The sequence below is a fragment of the Myotis lucifugus genome, unplaced genomic scaffold (assembly GCF_000147115.1).
Source record: "Myotis lucifugus unplaced genomic scaffold, Myoluc2.0 scaffold_110, whole genome shotgun sequence".
Lineage (NCBI taxonomy): Eukaryota > Metazoa > Chordata > Mammalia > Chiroptera > Vespertilionidae > Myotis > Myotis lucifugus.
The window spans coordinates 3,074,438-3,080,134 of record NW_005871158.1 but is presented as its reverse complement, the minus strand read 5'-3'; positions in this window follow the sequence as shown (position 1 = coordinate 3,080,134).

Here is a 5,697-nt window from a genome sequence, read left to right as displayed (position 1 = left end):
AGGCCTCTGGTGCCAGCTCTGCCTTCCCACCCCAGGACTGGAGTAGGTGTCCTCCTCGGTGTTTGCTGTACTTCCTGCTTCCAGGCACACTGTGTGTGGACCTGCCAGCCCTGAGCAGGCTGACTTCCCGCTGGGCAGAGAAACACCTACTGCCCACAGCCCTGCCTGGCCCTTCTGTTTATGGGTCTCAAGGTCCAGCCTCTGCCCTTGAGCCCCTCACTGGAGCTCGGGAGTGAACCAACCTCTCCCCATTCACAGAGAGAGTGTTAAAACCTTTGGGGTATGAATGAATGTGTGTCTCTGCAGCCTCCTTACTACCAGGTAAGCGTCTGGCCCAGCTTGACGGCTCAGCCTAAAGGGGTCTCTGAGCCATATCCCTCTCCCAGCCTCCCGGGCCAGGCCACGCTGCTAGCAGAACTGCCAAGGCCCACTTCCAGGTGAGGAAGCGGAAAAGCAAACAATGGGAGTCATGGTATGAAGCATAAATGTATGAATAGTGTCATGCATTTCGCCCCAGTTAGGTCTCAGTCCATTCGAAGAGGAGGCCAGGTCCAGCGGCCCTTTCCTGGCAGACTGCCTTCCAGTTGTGTTCCCTGAGGGCCGTTCCTGGCCGCGGCCCCCTGGCCAGCGCTGGGATTTGAGTAATCACAGGCCCCAGTGGGGTGTGTGGGAAGGTGTGTTGTTTGGTCTGGCTCACAGCCCTTGACACTCTGTGGCTATTTTAAACAGATCCCACAGCCTTTCATTTGCTTCACTAATTTCTCTAAAATAGAACTGTTTATTTGTGGGTCAAAATTGAGGAAGCTTCTTGTTCATCACCAAACCGCTCTTTGGCAAGACTGGAAACAAGGCAAGTACCAGAGCCCCCAGGGGTTTGGCACATGGTGAGCGCTCGGTCAGTGTTAGCTAAAGACTCTGACTCCCCAAACCAGTACAGGCCACTCGGTAAATGGGTACCTCTCCTCCTGCCTTGCCTTCATCTACACTCCACTGTCTGTGTTTTCACTGTCTACGTGGTGTTGCCACATAAATGTATTGTTTGAGGTAATGGCGCGACAGACAGTATCTATTTCCTCATTTCTGCCAGTGGTGGGAATTATACCAGCTGTTGTTGTTATCATCACATACCCTTCAATCTCAGTAGCTCACAACATCATTTCTCACTCCTGCTACGTGTCCATCAAAAGTTGGGGGCTCTACTCTCCATTGTTTTTACTCGGGGACACAGGCTGGGGAGCGTTGCTGACTATTACAGCAGAGGAGAATGACATGGTGAACAACATGCTGGCTCCCAAAGCTCCTGCCAGGGACTTATATACACAATTACTCCCAGTCACATTTCACGGGCTGAGGTATGTCACATGACTAAGACTCCCCCAGAGAGAGGCAATGAATATTTGGAAACAGAGTACTTAGGTTTGTGCTAACAACTAGTTTAAGTACATTTTTAATTCACACAACATTAAATTCAGCCTTTTAAAAGATACAGTTACATCATTCTTATGATATGTACAGAATTGTGCAACCTTAACCACTAGAGATGATGGTTCACACCATTCACATCAATATCATCATATTTTCATCACCCCAAAAAAGGATCTCCATATCCATTAGCAGTCACTCCGTACTCTCTCCTCCCCACAGCTTTCACTGTTACTAGGCAACTACTCATCTACTTTGTTTCCATGGATTTGCCATTCAGGACATTTCATATAAGTGAATTATCTATACTACCTTTCTGTGTCACTTAGCATAATGTTTTTGAGACTCATTCATGTTGTGGCATGTATTAGTACTTTATTCCTTTATTTTTGCTGAATAATATTCCAGCATATGAGTATTCCACATTTTGTTTATCCATTCATCAATTAATAAACATTTGAGTTGATACTAGTTTTTTTAAAAAATTTAATTGATTTTTAGGAGGAAGGGAAAGGGAGAGAGATAGAAACATCAATAATGAAAGAGAATCTTTGATTGGCTGCCTCCTGCACGCCCACTACTGGGGCTCAAGCCTGCAACACGGGCATGTGTCCTGACAGGGAATCCAACCATGACCTCTTGGTTCCTGGGTCAGCACTCAACCACTGAGCCACAATGGCCAGGCTGATACTAGTTTTTTGCTGTTGTGAATGATACTGCTGTGAATACTCGTGTACACGTTTCTATGTGGACATAGGTTTTCAATTCTCTTGGGTATATACTTAGGAGAAGAATTTCTGGATCATATTAACATTCTGAGGAACTACCAAACTGTTTTAAGTGTCCTTAGTATTTTACAATCTCACTAACAATGTATAGGGTTCCAATTTCTCCACACCCTCATCAACATTTATTATTGTCTATCCTTTTTATTTTAGTCATTCTAGTGGGTGTGAAGTGGTATTTCAATGTGCTTTCATTTTGCATTTCCATAATGACTAATAATATTGACCATCTTTTTATGTGCTTATTGATCCTTTGTTTATCTTCTTTGGAAATGTCTATTTAAATCTTTGCCCATTTTAAATTGTTTTTTAATTGTTAAATTATGAAAATGTAAGCCGTGAAACCATAAAAATCTTAGAAGAAACGATAGACAGCAAAATCTCAAGATATCTCTTGTAGCAATATTTACAGATACATCTCCTAGGACAAAGAAAATTAAGGAGAAAATAAACAAATGGGACTACATCAAAATAAAAATCTTCGGCACAGCAAAAGAAACCATCAACAAAACAAAAAGGGAGCCCGCTGTATGGGAGAACATATTTGGCAATGATACATCTGATAAAGGGTTAATATACAAAATATATAAGGAGCTCATACAACTTAACAGAAGGAAGATGAACAATCCAATTTAAAAATGGGTAAATGAATTAAATAGACACTTCTCCAAAGAGGACATACAGATGGCCAAGAGACATATGAAAAAATGCTCAAAGTCACTGATCATCAGAGAGATGCAAATTAAAATGACAATAAGTTATCACTTCATACCTGTCAGAATGGCTATCATCACTAAATTAACAAATGACAAGTGCTGGAGAGGATGTGGAGAAAAGGGAACCCTAGTACACTGCTGGTGGGAATGCAGACTGGTGCAGCCACTATGGAAAACAGTATGGAGTTTCCTAAAAAAATTAAATATGGAACTCCCATTTGACCCAGTGATCCCATTTCTAGTAATATATCCTAAGAAACTCAAAATACCAATCAGAAAGAATGAATGCACCCCTATGTTCATAGCAGCACAATTTACAATAGCTAAGATCTGGAAATAGCCCAAGTACCCATCAGTAGACAAGTGGATAACAAAGCGGTGGTATATTTATACCATGGAATTCTATGCAGCAGTGAAAAAGAATATCTTATCCTTTGAGACAGCATGGAGGGACCTGGAGAGTGTCATGCTAAGTGAAATAAGTCAGACAGAGAAAGACAAGTATCACATGATTTCCCTCATGTGGAATCTAAATAACAAAACAAACCGATGAACAGAGTGGATCCAGAGACATGGAAGCATGGAACAAAGTGCAAAATCTCAGAAGGAAGGTGGGGGAGGATGGGTGGTTGGGAGGTAATAAACCAAAGACCTTGTGTATATATATATATATGCATGGCCCATGGACACAGACAATGGGGTGGTGATGGCCTGGGGGGAGGGATGGGGAGAGGCTGGAGGGGGTCAATGGGAGGAAAAAGGGGACATATGTAATATTTTCAACAATAAAGAATTATTTAAAAAATAAAAATTAAGCCAGTAATGGCAATAAATAAATTGCCAGAAGTCTTTATGTATTCTGCATTCAAGTCCCTTATCAGATATATAATTTGCAAATACTTTCCCATGAGCTATCTTTTCACTTTCTTTTCTTTTTCTTTTCAGTTTCTTAATGGTGTCCTTTGAAGCACAAAGGTGTTTAATTTTGATTAAGTCCACTTTGTGTATTTTTTCTTTGGTTGCTTGTGCATTTGGTGTTACAGCTAAGAAACCATTGCCTAAGTTTTCTTTTAGGAGTTTTATAGTTTTAACTCTTACATTTAGTTTGATGATCCATTTTTTAATATGGTGTGAGGGGCAAAGTACATTATAAATCTTTTATTTTAGAATAATTTTAGATTTACAGAAAAGTTACAAAGTGTGGGGAGCCGATATAGGATTAAGCCTCGGACTGACCTGTTGGCACAGCCACAAACAAGTCCCAGCTTAGAGGGCACAGTCCTCTTAAGCATAATTAGGCTTGACCTTATGACGCTCCCTAGATCTTACCTGGGAAGCTAATGGGCTGAGGGAAGTGCAGCAAGAACAAGAACAAAAACAAGTGAAACTCACAAGAACAGTGTAAACAAGTGAAACTCACAAGAACAGTATAACTTTGTTAACTACTACCTTGTTTACCTCTGACTATAAAAATAAAGGCTCAGTTTGCCTCTGGATCTTTCTCTGTGGCCTCAGCCAGGCACAGGAAGATCCACGGAGACTAAAGAGAGCTAGAGAGTTCAGAACACTGTCTCCGTATAAAACATTCTTCCCCGACTCCGTCCACACCGTGGGGAACCCCTGGACCTGCTGGGGCTGGACCCCAACAACAAAGATTGTGCAGAGTCTTCACACATCCTTCACCTAGCTTCCCTATGTCTAACATAACTGCAGGACACTTGTCAAAATGAGAAATTATTGATGGTACTATAGTTTTAACTAAATTACAGACTTTATTCACATTCCACCCGTTTTTCCACTAATGTCCTTTTTTTTCTATTTCAGGATTTAATTCAGGATACCATATTGCATTTAGCTAGGTACTTCTAATATAGTAAATAATTTAATCCTCACAACAACATAATATCTTTTCGTTACAAATGAGAAAATGAAGGCATTGGAGAGCTTAAGTAACTTTTCCAAGGCTATGTAGCCAGTAAGTGATGGAATTGTTCTTATCTTCATCATTAATCCCAAACTGCACTACATCCCCTGGTTCCCTCTCATGGAAGAACCAGGGGAGTTAAATTTTATGATATGTTGGTAGCCTGAAAATGTTTTAATGTTTTCATTCTCTTTTACTGATAGTTTGGGCAGCGGCAGCAGCAGCGACTGAAATTTCGCAGTGATGTCCCTTCATAGGGCTTTCCCCCACTCACTGTGTTGGGCCTTCCCTGGGTCCTCTCAATAGGGAGACGTATGTCCTCTAGATTTAGAAATATTTTTCTTATCTCTGTGATAATTTCCTTTCTCATTCTGTTAGTGAGCTGTTGGGGCCAGGGCCCCTGGGTTTTTGCTCCTCTAATTTTTTTGTCTTTTTCTCTCCTGTTTGTATTATTTGTTTATTTAGTTTTTCAAAATTGGGAATATAGGTATACATTGTTATGTGACCTGATTTCTCATTATTATTATTTTATTGTTTAAACTATTACAAATAGTAGTACATATGTCTCCTTTTCCCCCCATTGACTTTCCCCCAGCCTCTCTCACCCCCCAGCACTTGCCCTCACCCCTCTAGTGTCTGTGTCCATTGGTTATGCTTATATGCATGCATACAAGTCCTTTGGTTTATCTCTTACCCCCACAACCCTCCTCTGCCTTCCCCCTGAAGTTTGACAGTCTGTTCAATGCTTCTTTGACTCTGTATCTATTTTTGTTCATCAGTTTATAATATTCTTTATATTCCACAAATGAGTGAGGTCGTGTGATATTTATCTTTCTCTGACCGGCTTATT